Genomic DNA, 24,361 nt, shown 5'->3' on the forward strand with positions numbered 1-24,361 from the left:
CCAAAGTGCTGGGATTACAGACGTCAGCCACCACCCTCGACCGTAAAGCCCCTTACATGAACATTTAAATTATTTTGATTAAAAATCTAAACAGTAGAAAGAAGAAACATAAAAATCAAGGAATTATAAGATGCAGAATTATAAGAGAGAGAGAAGAAACAGTGACAAAATAAAAAATTCAAGGAAGGATTCCAGCCACTATGGGAATAAGATTGTTATTCAAACTAAATTAAAAAACAAATTTTTTTTCAATATGCTTCCTAGTGAGCATTTAATTCTTTTACCTTATTTACAAATTCCAGAGTTGTTTATAATAATTTTTTAAAAACTTTATAAATATATTAATGAGTTTTGCAAAATGTTGTGTGAAGGAAAATGCCTTTAAAAACATAACAAAAAACTGTCAATCATCAAAGGGTCTCACCAATACAGAATGCTTTGTTATGAGTGATCCAAAGGCAAACAGAAGACACTTTGTTTTACGTGTGGGAAGGATGGTTTTTGAAAGATATGGCTGTTTTTCAATTGATGTGCCCTCTGGTTTATAATTTTTCCACTTAGAAATCTTTACCAAAAAATTTTTACTATATTGCATTTAACATGTTCAAAGAATCATTCTGTGATCCATTGTTTTGATTTTTTTTTTTTTTTTTTTGAGATGGGGTCTTGCTCTGTCACCTAGGCTGAAGTGCAGTGGCATGATCTTGGCTCACTGCAATCTCTGTCTCTCAGGTTCAAGCGATTCTCCTGTCTCAGCCTCCCCAGTAGATGGGATTACAGGCACACGCCGCCATGCCTGGCTAATTTTTTGTATTTTAGTAGAGACGGGGTTTCACTGTATTGCCCAGGCTGGTCTTGAACTCCTGAGCTCAGGCGGTCCTCCAGTTTCAGCCTCCCGAAGTGCTGGGATTACAGGAGTGAGCCACCACGACCTGCCTTGATCTTTTCTTTTAAAGCCAGAATATTTTTTTGAAGAGAGAAGAAATCTATTTAAGACTAAGTAATACTGGCTCTCTATTAAAAAGCATTTTGCTAACACTGCAGATAAAATTATTCTAGCAACATTATCTTTAAAATGTTTACAGCAATATTTAACATATGTATTTTGAGGTCTCATAAAAATTGCAGATTAGTGAAAATTCAAATTCAAAGTGATGACTAGCATACTTCTCTAGGGCAGGGAGGTCTAAAAGATGGAGACATTCAGCTCTGGAGGTGCGCCTCCTGGAATTTCCTTAGCTCACATGCAACTCCAGGCAAATTTAAATAAATTGGGGTTTAGACACCCAGATAAATGGTCAGATTACTGCTAATTAGTGAACTATACAAAGAGTAACCAACAATATAGTTATTTGATCTTTGTTCACCTCTCTTCTTCTAAGACCTTGCATACATTCCTGAGCAGAGAAAACAGATGCAGAGGATAGGCCACGGAAATTCAGAGTTGTCGAAGAGAGAGAAGAGAAGGAGAAAGGGAAACTGAAAAGAGAAAAAAGAAGGAATAGAAAGGAGTGGTGGAATGAATAAATTATGGCTAGAAGGACAATGATGAAATATAGCCATGAGGAAGATAGGAAAATGAAGAGAGGAAAGTGTATGGAAATGAAATATAGCTGTTGAATCAGAAGTTCAATTAAATATATTTCAATGAATACTCTCCCATTGTCTTCTAGCTTCAAATTAGTCAAAGCCACAGTAATTTGACTAATGGAATGAGGTAAAAAAGGGGTTGCATAAAGTTTTACACATTTTTAACATAACATTACTTCTGGAGGCATCATGTAAGAGAAGCAATATGCTTATAATATTAAAAAATAATACAATTCAAATTTGCATATATAATTTTAAAATAATAAAACTTCTTTTCTCAAAAATAATGCTTGCAATAGGAATAGACGAGGTAATGTCATGTCTTCATACCTCTGCCTTCTAAGATTCTTTCTCCCTGTGCTATCATCTATTGAGCCTATCATTTTAAAACATGTATATCTTGGGATCTGGCTATCTTTTCCAATTACATTTTAAAAATATTTATTTAAGAATATATTTTTGTCTAAAGTGTTAATTATGGATTCTATATTTTTATGGAAATAATTGTTTCTGAGCTCTGTGACATAAATGAAGTTCTTTTCTTTTTGAGTTGAAATGAATCAGTAGTTAGAGAAAAACAACTCAGGTTCAAACCACAAATGTAGACTTCAATTTCTCGTATTTTTTTTTTTTTTACTACACTCTGAGGCATGTCTCCCTGTTATGTATATTTAAAAGACAATGTGGGATATATTTTATTTCGATTATAAAATTTCTAAGAAAACCTGAAACAATTTACAACTTGCTACATTATAATAAGTATGTGAGTCAAGTTCAGTATCCTCTTAGCTTCCACCCACCCTCATCAACTTCCAGATGCACATTCCACTTCCCAAGCTGCTCCACGGCCTCTATTATGTGTTCCCTATAATTTAATATCTATTGTACACTGGTTAGACACTGTTTGACACAAATATCTATACATAGTCTAGAGAAGAGACCACAGAATTCAGGGTCAAGCTGCTAATACTACTAAGTACTACTAATTACTTTGAATATAAAGGTCTTAATTCTGGATTCCAATTCATTGCCAAAATGAATTTATTCTGGGAACAACGTCTCAAAGATATTTGAATAGCATTGCAGTTATGTGAACTGCCCTGAAGTCCATTGGAGTCACATATTTTTAATTTATTTCTCAAAAATATAAATGTAAAATTCAATATGCATACATGTTTCCGTAAATAAATAAGTATATATATACAATTCAATATACATTTGAAATCACTTCTGAAAAAGACATGGTTTTGATGGTTGCAGAATACACTTTTCCTGCAACTTACACATATTCAATCATTATAAATAATTTTCATTCTAGGATAGAGTGTGCTTTGTCTTATAACAGTTATTGCTAATTTTATTCCTCACATCCCATTCATTAAATATCATTTGTGGCATGAAACGCTAGGTATTTTAGGGAATGTAAAATAGGCTCTTTTTATCTTTGAGAATTACATAAAGTAATAGGGCAAACAAGATATCTGGGAGCAATTTTGGCTATAATATGTATTCATCCATCCAATTATATTTATTCAATTATGTTCATCTTTTATATGCTATAAGACACTGAGGATAGGTAACATTTACTAAATGTTACTGTGAATGCGTGTCATATGAATTAGCCATCGAGTTCTCACAAATACCAGTAAGACAGGTACTAATTTATCTTTTTTTTTTTTTTTTTTTTTTTTTTTTTGCAGCTCAGGAAATGAGTAACAAAGTGGTGAAGTTCCTGTGCCCAAGCCACATAGACAGTAAGTTGTGGCACTGGCAAAGTCTTTTCCAAAATTGACACCTTTAGCCATTGCATGTTGTAGTCCCTCAAATGCAAACAAAGGAGCAATTCCTTCCTTCACATTTAAAACCAAGTTGAGATGCTGTACCTGCAGATTTAACCACATTTATACATACTGGAGATAAGAAGAGAAAAATTTCAGACCAGTATAAAACAACCATTTTAAAGAATGATATAGGCCGGGCGCGGTGGCTCAAGCCTGTAATCCCAGCACTTTGGGAGGCCGAGATGGGCGGATCACAAGGTCAGGAGATCGAGACCATCCTGGCTAACACCGTGAAACCCCGTCTCCACTAAAAAATACAAAAAACTAGCCGGGCGAGGTGGCGGGCGCCTGTAGTCCCAGCTACTCAGGAGGCTGAGGAAGGAGAATGGCGTGAACCCGGGAGGCGGAGCTTGCAGTGAGCTGAGATCCGGCCACTGCACTCCAGCCTGGACGGCAGAGCGAGACTCCGTCTCAAAAAAAAAAAAAAAAAAAGAATGATATATAGTACAGATAGTCCACGGATTCCTTTAGAACTTGAAAACTCTTCTGGCAGTAAAAATTTGAATATAAATGAAACATCTAAATGTGTAATTCAGGAGGACAAAACTCTCCTCAAAAATCCAATAAAGAAAGATTATGTCCAGGACGCTCCCTCAGACAACCAACAGAGCCAGGTGGGATTTGACCTGGCAGAGAAAAATTCTTGGGCTTAAAATGAGTATGTAAGTTCACCAAACTAGCTAAGTCTAGTTCTTACCTTGTTATACCTCTGAGTTGTTTCTTAATGGCAAAATTTGTCATGATTCCAGGACTTACACACTACTCATTAGTGATATATAAATGCGTAAATAATGGAAGGTTTGGAGAGCAACATGTTAAACTTCATGTCTTCAATAAGCATTTAACTTTGTTTACTAATAGAGTCATTACCTGTTAACTGAACACTAGTATTAGGTATATACAAAATATGAGTTAATTATGTCACTTAAAATAATGATATTAAGGACACACATTAGTGGATTAGCTATTGAGTTATAGCAAAGTTAAGCCTTTGACTTTTTGAGGGAAAGGAAGATTAAATGATCTCTGACCATGACTCCTTTTCTGCATGGGAAGCTTTCATAAACAGTTAATATTAATGCATCCTGAGACCAAGGCCATTTCCAATGCAACTGTTTCTGAACATTTCCAATGCAGAAAAGGAGTCCTGATCTGAGATTATTTAATCTTCCTTTCCCCAAAAAGTCAAAGGCTTAACTTTATGTTCAGGAATGTCTCCTCTTGCTCCAGCCTTTTATTATTTTTATATAATGTCGAGTCACTTTATTTTATATCCAGGTGTTTCCACCTACTACCTTTAACATAGAAAACTAGAAACTAGATCTTAATGATTGACTCAATAATAATTTAGAAAAGAATGCCATAGATTCCTATTGTAGCTAGAAAGCAGCCAGACTCTGTTAGGGCAACCACACAATCAAATTTATTATGTTGGTGACACCTTTGTATCCCACAGTTGTTTTTTTTTCACATGTAATTAAGATAATCAAAATCAGTACTAAAATTTAACTTTTTTCAATAATGATTTGCCATGATTTGCAGCTAATAAAAATTATATTGTAAAATAATATTTGAGAAAAAGTGGCCTTTTATAAAGCATATTGTTATTAAATTTTATTAAGAAACTATACATATATAAATAAAAATTACCAAAAACTCAGGTTAGATGTTGAAATTATATTTATATGACAATTACTACTGACATTTTTCCCACCTTGGTTCTTTACTAATTTAAAATATTGTTTGACAGTAAAATACACTTCTATTTCATTAAAATATTATTCTAAAAATCCTGCTACCTAGTTCTCATGTACTTATGTTATGCACTGTATGTAGAATTATTTAGTCTAACCCCTGACTCATGTCTTCCTTCTGATCTCTCGATCATGTTGAGCTAATGTCAAGAACCTCTATACCAGAGTCTTTCTAACTGCAAGCCATGATCCATCAGCTAATAGTTATAATGAGCATTTAAAAAATATATATATATGTAAAATAGACAAATTTTTAAAAGAAAATATCAGTGTGCAGGGTGTGTAGTAAGAAACATACTTTGTGAAACTTTTTCTGTTTTATGTATATATGAAAATATACTGGTGCATACAAGAAAATATATTTCTTACTACTGGACTAAGTCAGAAAAGTTTGAAAACGACTTCATTAAAATAAACTATATGAACAGATAAAGAAATGAAACTACAGAGGGTTTAAAACAACTTACTCTAGGGCTTACCTAAGTAAGAAGAGGTTGATTCAGAAGTGGTATTTACTTAGAACTGTCTAGTGGTTATTTTAATCATGTTGCCCACAGAGTACACTGTGTAAATCAAAGAATGGCAGCCAGCAAGAATATATGTACTCTGTATTTCAGAACTTTTATTCTTTTAACTCAGCAGCCTTTCTTCTTATGGCAAATATGCAGCACTCCAGAAGAAAAACAAAGAACATATAATCATTTACATAATTAATTTGATTATTTTAATAAACATTGTTTCTAGTCCCTATAAAAATGATAATACCAAAAAATCTATATTTTGTTTCCATTAGTCTCAATTAGTAATGTAGTCATTTGTAAATTATATCATTGCCTACCATGCATGTATCCAATAATCTAAAATTAAAATCCAGTATGCTGTGCCATTCTCATTAAACGCCTTACATCTAATCTGTTGCACTTGAGCTAGTGAAGGATATTGTTTTGGAAAGGTAATTAGCAATATTATTTCTTACAACATTCTATCTGCTACAATAGAAATTTTCAGAAGAAACTAGCCAATATTCTAATTGAACTATCCATTTGACATAAGCATTTGCACTGATACTGTTAATTATCCTCTGCTTTAGCTGGTCAATTAAAACTGTAAAAGGATGACCAATGTGAAAGTAGTGTTTTTAAAATGTTGTCTCCCCATCATTTAACTCCAAAAACTTAATTGTATCACTTTCACCAAAGTGAATCAAATGCTTCTAAGTGCACATATTTTTCTTAAAATTTAAAATCAAGTAATAGTCTGTGTCATATGGTGACAAGAACAGTTCAAAGTACCATTATCACTGCTATCATGGTGATAATTAATTCTTTATTTATTATCATAATGAGAAACCATGTTCAGAAAATGCTAATTGAAAAATGCAGATATCAAACACAAGCTATTCATTGCCTATCAGCCAAATTGCTTCTTACACTTATGGCAGATTAGCACAGAGCCTTCCAAATAATTTATCTAGCCTACTCCAAACTTTTCTAGCCTTCTTATGTTTCACTTCATGATTTTTTTAATGCCTGCTCTAACATGAAGTACCAGCATTACACTTTTATTTATTAATCTGTGATGGATCTTTCATCCTAATCAGAACTGTTTCCTGATTTTGTTTTAAATACGGTCTTACTTCATTCCTTAACTGGACTGATTGGAATAAGTTTGTAACTGTCTATGGTCAATTAAGTCTGAAACTTTAAAACTTCCAAGTATAACTTTATCAACTTCAAAAGAACTGATAGTCATTTTCATAATTTCATATTGCCCAGTGAAATCCGTAAGTGAACATTCCAAAGGACCTTAACTCTAAATTCATCTAGATACCTTATGGGTACAGAATAAGATGCTGCTGATTTTTCCCCAACATGTAAAAACTCCAAGGGCTATAGATCATTAAGTGTGAATTATCTCAAAATGACTGTTTTCTGATGTTTTTCTAGAGTTTCAGTCTTGTATTGACACGTGGGACACATCCAAAATGATGTCCTGTAATCACCTGAATATACACTGAACTCCCTAAGTTTTATCTTAACTTTGCTGACTTTACTGTCTTTTTTCTCTACTTCTCTCAATCTCAAAACTTGAGTGTTATTAAAATCAATGTTTGTATTTGACAATCACACTCAACTGGCATGCTCATACATATATATCCAGTAATTGGGTTATATTACAGCATCATTTGATGCCTTTTCTTATGGTCCTGTTGAGTCATGAGGAGCATCATATAATAAGAAACAAATACAGACAGAGGATTCAGAGCACAGCACAAACATGAATAAAATATTGGGTGGTAAAGTGCAAGGGGGACATGTTTGCAAGGAAAAGATCCAAACTTCCTCAAAGGAGAGCACATATAAACTCATCCTTGAAAGTTCTTCTACATCAATATGTCCATTTCAAAAGAAAGGAAAGGTAAAATAAGAAGCAACAAGGGTAAAAATGAAAATTAAATGGTTGCTCCAGTTATATTCCCAGAGCCAACGAAAAGTGAAAATTCTGTGAGATGGTTGACCAATGGCTCCAGCAGTAGGAATCAGAGTCCAAATTCCTGTTGAGAGGTTTCGTATTCTTACATTTACTGTCCTACAGAGAACTTTCTATATTAACCAAACTTATACTGTACTAGCATGTCAGCAATGTACTAGTTAAGGCAAAGCATCATTCATAGAAAATTTGGATTGAGATGATTCCTTCTCTATGAGGCATTTCTCTAGAGATATCTTTCTAAATCAAAGACTTGTTCAATATATCTGTTTATTATCACAATCTAATAGTGCTGTCTGTCAGCTTGTGTATTAAGACTGGTATAAACTGCATTTACATCTTTAATATAGCTGCCTTTTTTATTATTTAATGGTAAAATCTATTTTCTTCTTTACATGGGATATTTAAATATAGGTGAAAGGTGGCTAATGCTGTCTTAATATGCTTATTCAACAAGGATGACTTAAAATCTGACCATCCATGCAAATGGAATTTTGTACTTGTGGAAGCAAGAACTCAGAAGGGGTTCTCTCCAAGTGACTAGTAACTCTGCGTGTTCTAAAGATTACTTAGTTCTCTGTTCAAGCTGTCTTTTGTACATAGTCGTGTATTAACACAGGACAATTTTGACAGTCCCTTGGCTAGGCAAACAGGAACTAGCCATCCTATCTCTTGGGTCAATAAATTCTGCCCAAAACATCCTGACTAATTGAGCTAATGGATACTTAGAATATGTAGGGTTGAAGAAACTGTCAGATTGGACAGCTGGGGGATCATTATGCACTACTATCATAACTAATCAAAAGTCTGGAAAGGGACCGGAATCATTGGCTGCTATTATTTAGAGGACAATCCTCCTCTGCTACTATAAAAAATACAGACCACATTCTGTTCTTCATTCAAACGATGTTCTTTCTCAGCTCTTTTATTAGCATATACTGTTTCCCAAGCTGACAATCGCTAATGTACTTCTGACTTTACCTGCTCTTTTTTCCTCCAGTGACTTATCTTAATCTACTTGATAGGATTTTCTTTTAAAACAGAATACCCCATATTTCTGTAAAGGCACACTTTTATAGACATTCAGTCAACTTCTCCTAACAGCTCTTAGTGTGAAGAAAATTAATGAACAGTGCACTAAAATGGTCATAAATAGCACAAATAAATAGGCAAGGTGATGAACATGTACAGCTCTTCCTCTTCCTCTTTCTTTCCATTTTGCTCTCTTCCCTTCCCTTTCTTCCTTAGTCCTTTTCCCCTTTAAAATAGTCAGACCTAAAGCCGTTAGGTACAGCACAATGACTTACGGGTTAAGGGATGGAAGCCCCTGGGGTGAGGTGGCAGGGAGCAGAACAGGTTATGAGAACCTAAGCAAGGTAAAGAAGGCATCTGCGCAGAGACGCAACCCCGTGGGAGATGCTAGAAATCAAGCAGGAAAGCGAGGGCAGGCTTACATAACGAAAGCCGACCTTTGGATATTGGAGATCAAGCTGTAACACCACAGAAGGAATAGCGGTGGAAACAGTAGTTTGTATACATATAGGGATTTAATCAAATAAGTATAATGAGAATATTGGTAGGCAGGTTTCTCAATGGAGAGGAAATTTACCAATATGGAAAAGTAAAAAAAAACTAGAAGAAAACCCTGTGGAAATAGATTGGAACTGAAATTAGTGGTGAAGATGCACATACACAGGTGAACACACACATATATGCACATATATGGAGTTAAATGCAGAAAATACATAGATGTAAATTCAATAGATATATATGAGATTTGTATCAATGATAAATATCAGTATAATGTATATATGTCCACACACACACACACACACACACACTGACAGGTGCTAAGAGCAATGGTATCCTAGTAACAATAAGAAAATATAGAGAAATCAGACTGTGGCTTCTAAATACCACCCACTACTAAAACAAAACAAAACCAAACAAAATGAAAAACAGAGCCTGTTTGAGATCTGGTTGATTCTAGGACCAGAGCAGGATGAGCCAAAAAGTCTTGATTTATCAAAAAAAAAAAAAAAAAAAAGGAAAGAAATGCTCAAAGAATGATGGGTGTAAGTCAAAAAGAGATAGAAACTAGCTTGAAGTGCTCCCACTGGACAAATCAGGATAGCATGACCATCAAAATAAATGATAGGAATGGATTAGAAGCTGCTGAATATAATAGAAAACCATGAGTCCGTCTAGATATAAATAAGCTTATAAATATAATGAGGAGACTATTACATAGTTTAAAAGTGTATAGAATACTTATTCTAAGGTTTAAAAATGGTTCAGAGGATTTGCAAAATTTGCGAAGAAGCCTCTGAGTAATTGTGCAAAACCATTAGTGGTCCACATGATGCATGTGTGCCTGGCTTTTCCTGGCAAAGATCACTCTGATCAAGCAATAAGTATGGGCATCATAAATAATGGGGGAAACAAAAAAATCATGAGCCCCTTGATGGGACATAATGAGAAAACTACAGCATCAATTCATTGATACTCTTTTTAATGATGGATAATCTGAATGTAATCAGGAGCACCAATCCAAATTTAATAACGTCTGAAAAATAACTAACCTTTAAACTTCACAAGCATCAAAACCATGAAAGTCAAAGGTTCAGCAACTGTTCTAGGCTGAAGGAGACTATTGAGATGTAATAATTAAATACACTACTTGACTCTGATCAGATCCTTGTAGGATTAAAAGGAACTGCTATATAAATGTTAATTTCCTGATTTTGATGGTTGTACAGTGGTTGTGTAGGAAATAAGAACTAAAACATTTCAGGAGTGATGGGACATAAGGACACTGAGGTATACTCCACAGGTACAGGAAACAATGTTACTTGTACCATACTGGCAACTTTTCTGTAAGTTTATGCTTATTTCTAAACCAAATTAATTAACTAATTAAAATTGTGTAGAGAAATGAATAGAAAATAATCAAATGTGGTATATGGGTTTTCTAGCCATCCTCAATCTCACCTGTTCCTCTACAAACTTGTTTACCACATTGCATTGGAAAACACTGTTTAAATATCTCTCCTATAATCTCCTATATATTTATGTCCCCAATGCTTTAAAAAGCTCATATCTGTTCTTTAAGAGATCATACTTTGTTCATAACTGAGTTGTAAGTAACCTAACTTGGTTTGCCTTTTTTTAATACAAAAGAGAAAAGTTTAGATATATTTTAAAGCCAGCTAGAGAAACCAGAAGCAACTCAGTATAGCACCCAGAACATAATGCATTCTGCCAATGAATAGAGTAATGGCATTGGTTTCTTAGAATTATTCAGAAAATTATTTCTAAGTCTCACAAGCTCTCTGTGCCATTTTCTGGAAAAAGAAACACTGCATAAACCATTATGTTTTTTAAAAAGAAGTCAAACATAACAAAAGAATCTCCCAGCTTGTAAACTGTGCTGAAAATTTTCTTAACAGGAGGTTGTTTTCATAAGATACTGACCAGGTAATGTTTCTGCTCTATTATTCCTTTTACTAATTGGCAAAATAGGGTTACTGGATTAAATGATTTTTAAGATTATTCCTACTTTAATTTTTGTGGTTGTATCCTTTGTTCACCTTTTCAGAACTCTGAAGTAATCAAGGCTCACATTAACTAGAATTAATATACACAGGAGAAAATATTCATTTGCCTTTTGGGAGTCAAATATCTCATGGTATAATTTAATATAAAATTTTAATAATAACCATTAGGATTTTCATTAAAATAAACGATATGCATCTCATGTTATATATGAATACTACGTGTCAAATGTCAAAACGTACCTTGCAACTAGTAAAATAATATAATTTCCATGGGTTCAAAATGGAATGAAGTTTTCTTTCTTTTAGGCCTGTTGCTTATTTTAAGTTAAACATCTTTGATAACCTTATTTTTCTCACTGCAACTGCAGTGAGTTGAGGAAAGATGTACATCTTAAACCTCAGGACTAATTTTGAGTTCTGTTTCAGTTGTCCTACCCCCACCCCAACCCTCTGCATTATTTCTTCTAATTTCCATGGACTATTTTATCCGAAGACACTGTGTTATATTAAATTACAATAATAGCAATCAAAGTCATGGGGAGCAAAAGGATTTTCGATTGCAGCCCATGCTTGGCTCTCAATAGCACAGCAGAAGGAGAGCCTGAAAAGCACAACAATTCAGAGAACTTGCCAGCAGACCCCATTGTCCTTTCGGTTTCTAATGACACTGAAGTACTTCCATGATTAAAATTTAAAGGCTTCCCGGTAACCAAGTAATTTGCCCAAAACTCCTTATCTAGCACTTACCAAGAAGACTCTGATTTTAATATACTATTAATCAAGCTCCAGCCAAGTTTACCACGGATACTTTCAATTATAGAGAGACTAGCTTCATCTCTCTCAGTATGTATGTATGAGATATTTTTTTCTGATTAGTCAGTTACCCAGCAATGAAATAAACCACAGACTTGGTTTAGATACACATTACTAAGACACTAGTTGTGGATTTGCTAACAAACTAAGATTTTTAAACTATTAACCACTTGTAAGATGATTAAAATCTGAAAGCCTTGGTGTTCATTACCAGGAATTAGTTATTAGTATTATTAAACCTGCAGTGTACTCATTAAGACACATGCTAAAACAGGCTTTATGATATAAAAATCAACTAAGAAATGTACTTCAAAAAAATAATGATGGATATATATCATCAGTTTCAGTGCTGTCCATAATATCACATATTTACAAAAATACAGAATATTTATATTTATATCAAATATATATGATATAGACATATTTACATTGCATAATATTTACATCAAAAAAAGTTGACTATATAAATTATGAATTATTCCTTCAAAAGATTGAATAATATAAAAATATGTTTATAATACTTTTTACTAATATGGAAAGTACTTAAGTGGAAAATAGCTGGTTTATTTTCTTAAAATATACGCAAGTGATAAATGACACTGTAAATATAATCACCTACACATGACCAATGCTTATCTTTTGCTGATTAGGGATTATTTTTACTTCTTTAATTCTGATTTTTTAAATTTGCATTTTCAACATCAAAAATATATTGCTTTGTAATCAGATAAATGACATAAATTCATCTCATTTCACACATAAGGCATCTATACAGCCAAGGAAAAACCGAAGTATTTTGTCCTTTTCTTTCCCCCTCAATATTTATTTAATACCATAATGACTATTATACCAAGTCACATAATTATTTAAAAAAAATATCTGGAATGCTATATTATTGATGTTTGCAACAAAAATGTAGACTATGTGTGCATGCAGCTTAGTGGATGATAAAAAGATAATCAATAAATTACTTTGGACAATTCAGTACAAAATAAAAATAATTTTGTTGACTTATTTTTTTCTCTATTTTAATTTTTATATAGGACAATTTTTGAATATAATTAAAGACCAGGAATTTTACTATATATGTAAGGTTAAATATAGGATGATTTTAAACAATAAGTGACTATATGATAGTATTTGCTAGTGTTAGCAAGATAAGATGAAATTTAAAAATTGAAACTATGTAGATTGAATTCGAAATTGCTAATTGTATATTACCTTATGTATTGCTATATGTAAATTAAATTTTTTGATTAAATATTCATGCAATGTGGAAGACAAATTTTCTGAAGAGGGTTTTAGCCAACTTAAATGTATAGCTCCTAATTCTGGAGGCATGTGGTCTTATTACTGTTTTTATGTAATTTGAAATAACAGTAATATAATCGCAAAATCAAGTTTTTATACATAGCAATCATTCACTAATATGTTAGTCATAGTAGCTCATATTTATATAGCATTTTACAAAACACTTTAAAAACAATGATTACAAGTAAATCTCAAAAAAATCACTGAATTTTATATTTTAATCATTATTTGCAGATGAGAAAATTCTGTATCAGATAGCATATAAAAATGTTCAACTTTGCTAATGATTAGAGGTAAATAAGTATCTGTTATTTTTAATTTTAATTTATAATATTAAAGATTCTTTTTTTAATATTTTGATAATATTTACTGTTGTTAGAAACGTAGTCTCCTAAGTTTTCTCTTATTTCTATGAAAAAGTACAGTCATTTTGAAAAGAAATGAAGCAGTAAGTATCAATTTTCAAAATATTCACATTATTGAACCAAATAATCCCCTTTCTGAGACTTAGGTCTAAAGAACTTAACTAAAATAGAGGAAGAGTTCAACTAAAAATAATTGACACAACTTAACATGTAGCAATATCAAAATAGGCAATTAAATTTAAAAACTATACATTTATTAAAATATTATTAATAAAGTTGTTTTAAGAGCAAGATAATTTTTTATCTTATCTAGTGCTTTACTGCTTTGTCATGGTGATGTTTCTCAAAAAATATGAAGATTAAAGATGAAAATGAAATGTACCAAAATGTTAATGGTACTTATCTTGCAAAAATATTGGAATTGTTTATTTTTTGTTTTAATATTTCTTCTTTCTTACAGATTTCAGACTTTCAACACTGAGCAAATGTCACTTCTTCAAACAGAAAAACATAAGATTGATTATGTTTTAAAACTTTCCATGTTACCTAAACAGTCTCTTGATGTAGATTGAGCTTGATGTGACACTGTATTCACCTGACATTATCCAAAACAAATTAATTTAAGGATGACTAATACCATCAGAGAGATAAAATAAAATAAGATTTTCTATAAAAGAAAATGTAAAATATTGCAAACATTTGATTTAATTTTTTCATTAATATTAGATTTGCAGAAAGTATATTTGGGAAAGTTTAAGTTTCATTATGTAGCCAAAAATTGATTGAAAACAATCACTTTGCAGTTTTAGATATTCTTGATGATTAAAATGATTTATATTATTTATGTAATAATCAGTAACTTGGATTTTAAAAATATTCCACAGTAGATGATTCATTAACCCTATCTCAAATGCACGTACTTTTAAGATCTGTTTATGCTGGGAGAGGCACCTCTCCCAGCATAAATAGATAAATAAATAAATAAGCCATTTCTTTTTCAGTTCTCTTTTCTGATAGCTATTGTCTGAGATTAACAATTTTCTACAAAATCAAATGTTAAGAAGAAGATGGAATGACACATTTTAACCAATTATAAGTATAATATATGTGAACATACACATGTCTTTAAAACAGGAAAACATATAAGTGTCAATATACTTTAGCATACACCATGGAAAAGTTTTTGAGGCCTTTCTAAACTAATTTTATACAAAGTAAAGAAAGACTTTTCTGTGAGCTTTGATTTGATATTTTAATAGTGTACAATCACTTGTACATAAAATTAGAGAAAAGCTTAGCTTCAGCTATTGAAAATGCCAAGAAAGTGGAATTAAAGTAAAAACATAAAATCACAGGCAGTTTGTACTGATTCCAAAAAAAAGAACTGCAAATTTTGTAACTACTATTTTTTTGTGTTCTTTACGATAGTGGTAACTTACTATAAACGTACAAAAAATAGATCTTTACTCTTTCTGAGGTAATTACATTTATTTCACTTACGGTGCTTTTTACTCAGGTCATCTAAATATAATAACTATATATTTAACTTTTTAAAGTACTCTGCATCACTAATTTCTCAGGTTCCTAGAAGCTATCAAATGAGGCTACAAATGTGGAGTATATCTACCTTACATAATAGATAAATAATTACACAAACACATATATACACAAAGACAGTAAATAAAAGTGAGGAGTGTGACCTGAAAAGCAGCCAATATTAGTTCATTGATTTCTCTTTTTAATGAACACCTTTTTTCCTACTTTGCATATAGACTTGATTAAGACATATTCAAGTTGGCTATTACACGAAAGATTTGAGTCCTCCTATGAACTGCACCTTCTCTAGAATGCAGGTTTATTCTTTATTAAGGGGAATTCTCAAGTTTGTTTATGATTGCTAAGTAGATCTTACAATAGAATATTTAGGCAATTGTCTACAGTCTAAAATAATGTTGAGTTTCCCTCTGCATTACCTTCCAACAAAATGCACAGCATTAACCAATTCTTTTCTGTCAACTAGCAATTTTTGGCAGATCCCTTTTGCATGATTCATGAAGGACCAGTAAAAGGCTAATTGTTCAAATTAATTTGCGTAAATGACTAAGCAAGAGATAACAAAATTACATCTGCACTTGTTTGGCAAAGATTCAATAGCAGCGGCCCTGTACTGCCAGCTGCTTCCAGACAACACTCTTGCAGAAATTAAAAGCTACAAATATTAATTAATACACTTTTTTGGTACGTTAATTTGCACTGAAAGGTTCCGGAGTGCAAAACTGCTGAGAAGATGAACCATGATAATTAGAATTAATGGGATGGATGCATGTTTTTTGCAGCTGAAGTTTTAAAAACCCATGAATGGAACTGGGAACTTGAAACTGACATTCTCATAAATCTCTATGATAATGCAGCTATTAGTATTAGAAGGATTAAGTACTATGGCTCCAGAGTTATCAATCACATGACACGTTATATCCCATCTGTCATTGCAGTAGCTAAGACACGATAGCCGTCCTTGAGGAAGCCGTATGAAAAGCGTTGGGAATTCAAGGAATTGTAGTGATGACTGTCAGACTACAAAATGAACAGTTCAAAACTCTGACTTCCAAACAGAAATAATAGCCAACACTCTATTTGTCAGCTTGGTACTTTGCAAATACCCTAATTCTAGTATCTATATTTAAGATTGGTTAGGCAATGGGAATTATAGATAGATCACACTGGAAAAAAGAGTAGTAAGATGTCACAGACTTTACCTTTAATTCATATGTAGCTTCATGACTATGAGTTTGCCTGTAAAATACTTTTTACTGATTATATTATTAACTATACACAGAAACATCTTAAAATCTTACTGTTGACATACTAGTAAATATGCTGAAATAATCTTGATACAAAGTGATTAAGAAATAAAAATGCAAAGCTTGCGCTTTTAGCTTTATCCATTGATTTGTAGATGTTATAGTTCAAGAACTGTCTATCAAGATATAACATCAGTTTCTACATGTAACTTCCCAAATACTACTAATTAATGTAATTAATGTATGCCACATATTTACTTTTGTTGCTTAAATAATAAAGCCACATTTGCATGAAAGTTTATAGGATACATGCAACACTTTATTTATCTAAGCTTTCTATTTAATTTACCTAAGTTTGTATTTAGAAAGAATACAGCATTGAAAATGCCAAGAGGAATTGTCTTACAGCATTCTAATTTGGATCCGTTAACGCTTTTTTTTTTTTTTGAGACAGCTTCTTGCTCTATCACCTAGGCTGGAGTGTAGTGGCACGATCTTGGTTCACTGCATCCTCCGCCTCCTGGGTTCAAGCGATTCTCCTGCCTCAGTCTCCCGAGTAGCTGGGACTATAGGCACCTGACACCACGCTCAGCTGATTTTTGTATTTTTAGTGGAGCCAGAGTTTCACCATATTGGCCAGGCTGGACTCAAATTCCTGACCTTGTGATCCGCCCACCTCGGCTTCCCGAAGTGCTGGGATTACAAGCGTGAGCCACCACACCCAGCTGTGGATCAGTTAACACTTTCTAGAGTGTCCCAACCACCATAAAATACTGCATTTAGCGAGAGATTATAAGAAAATGAAAAAAAGTTTTAATATTCTTTTTAAATATTAAATATTTGGAAAAATATTTTTCTTTATACCAGGCTACCAATATGCAGATGGATGAAGGGAAAACTCTAGAATTAAGAAAAATTTTTCACTGATATTCAAAATTATGCCCTAACATGTTTATTCATTTTACAGTGATTTTATTTTTTATTTTTTTATTTTTTTTCGAGAGAGGGAATCTAGCTCTTGTCACCCAGGCTGGAGTGCTATGGCTCGATCTTAGTTCACTGCAACCTCCACCTCCCAAGTTCAAGCAGTTTTCCTGCCTCAGCCTCTGGAGTAGCTAGAATTACAGGCCTGCACCATCACGCCTGGCTAATTTTGTATTTTTTTTTTTTTTTTGAGACAGAGTCTCGCTTAGTCGCCCAGGCTGGAGTGCAGTGGCGCGATCTCGGCTCACTGCAAGCTCCGCCTCCCGGGTTCACGCCATTCTCCTGCCTCAGCCTCCCGAGTAGCTGGGACTACAGGCGCCCGCCGCCTCGCCCGGCTAGTTTTTTGTATTTTTAGTAGAGACGGGGTTTCACCGTGTTAGCCAGGATGGTCTCGATCTCCTGACCTCGTGATCCGCCCGCCTCGGCCTCCCAAAGTGCTGGGATTACAGGCGTGAGCCACCGCGCCTGGCCTAATTTTGTATTTTTAGTAGAGACAGGGTTTCACCATGTTGACCAGGCTGGTCTCAAACTCCTGACCTCAAGTGATCCGCCCACCTCGGCCTCCCAAAGGCTGAGGGATTATGGGCGTGAGCCACCATGCCCAGCTCATTTTATAGTGATTTTAAAACATATATTCCTTCTATAGCTTTCCCAGATATTATCTTTCCCTAAGATTTTGTGAAAACTTGTGTGTACTTTTTTCTTCTGGAGAAATGCCTGATTACATTTTATTTATTTATTTATTTATTTATTTTATTTTATTTTTTTGAGACGGAGTCTTGCTCTATCGCCCAGGCTGGAGTGCAGTGGCAGAATCTCAGCTCACCCGCAATCTCTGCCTTCTGAGTTCAAGCGATTCTCCTGTCTCAGCCTCCCAAGTCGCTGGGATTACAGGCACGTTGCACTGCGCCCAGCTAATTTTTGTATTTTTAGTAGAGTGGGGTTTCACCATGTTGGCCAGGCTGGTCTTGAACTCCTGACCTCAGGTGATCTGCCTACCTTGGCCTCCCAGAGTGCTGGGATTACAGGCATGAGCCAGTGGCCCGGCCAACCTGATTATATTTTAAAATTATATTTTCAAAAGTGTTAAGACTCAAGTTTAAATTCAAGGCTTTGATCTCACTTTTAGTAGAAATATATGCATTGTCAGGAAGGAAATATTTAAAACTGCAAACAGTCCTTTACTGTCCCTGGAAACAGATTTTGAGTCTCCCTTGATAATAGTATCCATAAAGGGTGCCAGGAGGACACTGCTGTGATTATAGATGGAAAGAAGAGTCTCAAAGTGAAGAAGTTCGCAGCATCAGAAGGCTGAGCGACAGGGTAAACCTTGCCTAGCTTAGAACTGTGCTCAGAGCCTGAGTTGCTTCTGAGGCATGATAAAGAACCTAAGTAATTTATTCAGGGGATAAAAGATCATGCAGTAACTTAATAGTTTAAGTATTTGGTGACTCATTGCCATAAAGAGACTATAGATTGGACTTTATAGAGAATATCTTAGTGGCAAGACTGATGAAACCTGATGATACAAACCTGAAGAAAGTAGAGAGTGTTTCTCAGGGGATGAAGCAGAACTATCACTCACATACTCTTATCACAATAAGCACTTTTCAAATTTTTTTTTCCCAAAGGGAGGAATTTACAGCTAAGAAAGCATACTCAGATATATTAACCTTTTTGTAAGCTCTTTAAATGGCCAGCTAATATGCAGAATAAGAACTTTTTTGTTAGGATGGAAAAGGTGATATGTCAAGGTGTTTGTTTACTTGATTGATAAAGTCTGTGCAAAAATTACAGAATGCTACCATATGGTGTTCATTTGTCCTACCCTTCCTGGGTTGTCTCTACTATTTACCAGGTATACTAGCTAGACTTAGAAATATGCCCATTCCACAAGCATTTGCACCCAATTGGAATTTCTATCATACCAAAAATTTCACAAAATGTAAACATGTTATCAAATACCTCTTTGAAAATCAATAGGATTTGTTCTATAAAAAAATAGTTTTCATAAGCCCTTTAGTAGGACATGCCCAAAAATTGTTAAAATAGATGCTGTTTTCTAAATTTGAGAATGATATACAAGTTTCTAAAACACTTCATGAGTTTATTATCATTTGTTTATGAAGATGAATTTATACCTTTAATATTCATGATTTGAGTCTCATAAGGTCCTTGTCAGAGTAGTTAAAACATTTTATCAAAGAACACATAATAGTTTCTTCTATTGGGAATGTGTTTCTATGTATATATGTAATTTCAGAATCATATGAAAGCTTTATGGCTTTGTGGGCGCCAGCTTAGAACAGTGCCTGACACGGATCAAGCTGCTGTTTTACCAGGGAAGAATTATTGGCCCTTGTGTAAGCATGATGGCATTGCCTGGCAAAATGTTAGCTGCTTCTTTTATCATCTTATTTGTAAGTTAATATTTCAGGATATAACCACGCATCAACAGGCAACAACATTCAAATTTGAAGAAACTCCTGTTTCTTCACGCAGATATACAAAGAAAGCATCATGCAGATACTTTATGTCCTTAGGCAAAGTGTCAAAAGTTAAGAAAAAAAAATCTATACAACAAAATAAACATAATTTAAACAAAATCAAAACCAGCATTTTTTAGAATGATCAAATTCCTATCATCAACATTCAATGTCCATGTTATTTTGCCCATAAAGAAATATCTCATAAATAAAACCTAGAAGACATTTCTTTCCCAAATCTTAAGGCAACAAAACAATTTTCCTGAATCAAATTTTTAATATTACAGTATCATAAATCAAACACACATACACAGCTTTATCCCATTTGGACGATCACACACAATAAAATCTGTGCAGCTATTCATAAGCGGGTGTAATACAAAGTCACAGCCTGACAGTTTCTTTCCAGAATTTTACTGTTTTAACCAAGGAAAAGGAATTATACCTCATCTGCCAATGAATTTCTTCCGCCTAAAATACTTTCTGAGCAAACATTAGAAGAACTTCGTTTTAAAAAAGAAAAGTTTATGAAGGACAAAACCTACATTAGCCATTCTACTTTTAAGTGATCTTTCTGGCCTGCTACCTGCTATTCTCTGTACAAAGTATAGAGGTTTTATTTCTTTCAACTATTATTTGAATTATTTGTTTGTATTTATCTTTCAATCAGTCTTATTATTATGTTGCAAAACTGAATTGTAAACTCTTCGAGGACATGTTCTCAAGCTCATGTGACCTCATACAGTTTGGTATCCACTACAATTCCCAAATGTGATTTGTCTGCATTCAATTTACCCTGCTTTGGGAACGTCTTCCAACCTTACACTGACCCTCAATATCTGGAAATTTCACTTGTTAAAATCTGCGCCTTACTTCCACCAGGGCACACAATTGTAATGTGGGCATTTAAGCTAGAAAAATCAGACATTTTGCCCTCAGAAACTGGACATTTGTAACTGAGGAGTTGGTTTCTGAAAATCTTTAGAACTAAGTCAGTTTAACTATAGTATTTTAGATTAAAAGTCTGTGAGATTCCTAGATTTTCATTCTTGGTCGTTTACTTGATTCTTGGATTCCTCACCATGGCTCAATAAAATTCCATAATTTTTCCTTTTGGGAAGCTGGCTGGAGTTGTTTTCCTTTTCTTTTTAGTTGTGTTTTCAGTTATAATTCTAGGAAACTTAATTAATAAATACGTATTCATTAGAATTAACGAAACGAGATGGGGGTGAGAAACGAGATGGGGGTGAAGCTGGAGATATTTCGGATGATACTCTACCTCACTTTCCCTGTGGCGATGTTCTGGGTTTCCAATCAGGCCGAGTGGTTTGAGGGCTACGTCATACAGCACAAGAGGGAGCTGTGGACACCTGAGAAGCTTCAAGAGATAGAAGAATTCAAAGAGAGGGTACGGAAGCGGCGGGAGGAGAAGCTTCTTCGCGATGCCCAGCAGAAATCCTGAGGCCTCCAAGTGGGAGTCCTAGCCCCTCCCCTGATGAAATATACACATACTCAGTTCCTTGTTAAAAAAAAAAAAAAAAAAAAAAAATTAACATCATGAAGGAGTTTCAAAGAAATATATTCTTTATGCCAGGTGCGATGGCTCACGCCTGTAATCCCAGCACTTTGGGAGGCCGAGGAGGGCAGATCACGAGGTCAGGAGTTTGAGACCAGCCTGGTCAACATGGCGAAACCTCATCTCTATTAAAAATATAAAAAATTAGCCGAGTGTGGTGGCACACACCTGTAGTCCCAGCTACTCAGGAGGCTGAGGCAGGAGAACTGCTTGCACCCAGGAGGCAGAGGTTGCAGTGAGCCAAGATTATGCCACTGCACTCCAGCCTGGGTGACAGAGTGAGACTCTGTCTCAAAAAAAAAAAAAAAAAGTATAGTCCCTATAACAAATTTTAAGAGAAAAAAATAATGATTTCTTATCAAACCCCTTTCCATAAATGAATAAAAATACCTGCCTCTCTATGTATGTATCCTATGAACAAACCCATTATTAATAAAACATCTGTATGAGTTGTGGCAAATTTTATTACATATCAAAATATTCAATCTGATTAAAATATATTTGAAGAATCCCATTTACACTTGTGCCAGACTATTTACTTTGAGGTAGCTATGCAAGGTTTTTTTCATTTTGTTTTGTTTTGTTTTTGTTCCTAGGTAGAATTCTCAAATCAACATCAAAATAAAGCTGCCTTTTGAAAATAATTTATCGTTGCTAAATTATTCATTGCATTCTCTGTATCATTAAATGTATTTGTGATTAGGAAGAGTTAACATCCCATAAGACATTATATACACCTCTGTAATATCTTAAAAAGTAAAGACAATTTTTCCATTAGTGAGTGAGAAAAAAATAAAGCAATCATTAAGAAGTCATATGATTTGGGGATTTGGGGGACAAAGATACTTTGAGAGAGCATCTTTCATGACAAAGACTGTTCCTTTTTTTTGAGAGGCACACAGAATCTACTTGGTAGAAAAATTATTGATGCATAAGGAAGCCCAAAAGGTGGAAACCATTTATTTGTAAATCTATTTCTTGCACTCTTGTTTTTGTTTCTTAAATCAAGCTACTGAAATTGGTATTAAGAAGTAAAAAAAAATTTCATACACAGTAACTAATGTTATCACTCTATGGAAGAAAACGTTTGACGTGTATGTATAAGTTACATAATATATTTAGAATGTTGATGATATAAATAGAAGAGGCATTTTAACACCTTGTAGTTTCCTGGAAAACAACTTACCATCCAGTGTAGTGACGAAAATGAAAAGCCTTATATTTCCCCATCAACATGTGACTATGTTAAAATTTTAACAATCAGAACACCTAATGTTCAGTCTGGGTAGAAGGACTGGTTGTAGAATACTAGATGGATAGGTTAAAATGGTACCATATGTCTTCAAAACAATGCATTGTGACTAAATGATTGGCCACAGTGCTGTTGGCAACTGCTCCTCTGAAGTTTAACTTAGAAATGGAAAATGAATGAAACTTGTTTACCACTGACTGGTCATAACTCACTCTAATCTTGCCAAGGAAAGATCTGCTACCAGGTTTCCCATAATCTTAGGTTTTTGTCATCCTAATTCCTTTCAAACAAAAGGTTTTATTATTTGAAAGAACATTAGAATAAAATTCCTTCTGAGATTACTTTACATTTGCTATTCATAAGCCCCAAATAATAGCACACCAGGGTAAAAGCAGCAGTCTAATATATTCGCCGCATGTCTGACCACTGATTACCTTTTATTTAGAGAAATATCCTGGAGATCAGGTATAGGTTTCTTATAGCCATGTGACAAAATAAAAAAAAAAAATTATTGTTCTGGGAGCAACACTCCTCCAGTGGCTCTTGAGTGATCTTGAGGAAGTCATTTCAATTACCCTTGGCTCCATGTTTGCATCCAACATATGGCCATGCAAACTCGGTATTATTCACTAACTCAGTGATTCAATTCAAAAAGGAATGTCTACTAAAACTGAAGGCTGATTTTATCTTTTCAAAAGAAAAGACAAACATACCAAAAAAATTGCCACTCCTCTCTCTTGGAATATATAATTCATTTTACATGGCGTTTGCTCTTAATGCTTGAAAGTGGGGCTCAAAGTAACAAGCCAAGTGAATAAGAATGTGTCCATGTTTTGTTTCATGTAACCAGCACTCACTGTGGTGGTGACTGACTCTTTTTTTCTGGACCACAAAAAGGAGTTCATACTGTTTGCGTAAGAGATTTAAACAACCAGGCTTCATGTTTTTATCATTTGGTAAAGCTGCCAGAAGAGGTCTCAAATCTCAAACTATCAATGAGTAGAAGAAAAAAAAAAGATCTTACTTTTTAAAAAAGACTATGGAAAATTGGAAGGGAAAAAAGAATATAAAGAAAGCAAAGCTCAGAGGAAGTAATAGGGTTTCCAGTACTACGTAGCATGTCAAAAATATCAGGGATTCAGTCAGACCTTTAATTAAATTTTTTTTCTTAGAGTGCAAATACAATGTAATGAGTAACTTTCTGATTGTATTATTTTTCCTCAACATTTGTCTATGATTCTTAAAGGAAAACTAAGTATCACTGAATGAAACCCCAAATCTGGCTTTCTGAAGAGTATTCGACCCTGGAAAGTGGTCGCATGCTTGTCACATTTAGTCTATTACATAGTTCTAAGTCTATGTAAAAATACAAACAGATATTGCTGAACAAGGCCTTAGCAAGGCAGGACTGTGATTCAAACAGCCCTTTTCATTCAACACCTTCTGGTGAGTAGAACTAGCCAGGAGCAACGCAGACTGGGATTAAGAAACATGACCAGCTGTCCAATGGAGTCAGGTTCTATGAAACTAGTGGCATTTTC

General features: G+C 33.9%; 1 pseudogene across 1 annotated transcript; it reads left to right on the plus strand.

Moving 5' to 3' along the window:
- Positions 1 to 19,910: 19,910 nt before the first annotated feature.
- LOC101007595 lies at positions 19,911 to 21,541 on the plus strand (annotated as a pseudogene). Its single transcript, XR_635372.4, has one exon. The product of XR_635372.4 is annotated as a protein PET100 homolog, mitochondrial pseudogene (transcript).
- The last annotated feature ends 2,820 nt before the right edge of the window (positions 21,542 to 24,361 follow it).

Source organism: Papio anubis, chromosome 10 (assembly GCF_008728515.1).
Source record: "Papio anubis isolate 15944 chromosome 10, Panubis1.0, whole genome shotgun sequence".
Lineage (NCBI taxonomy): Eukaryota > Metazoa > Chordata > Mammalia > Primates > Cercopithecidae > Papio > Papio anubis.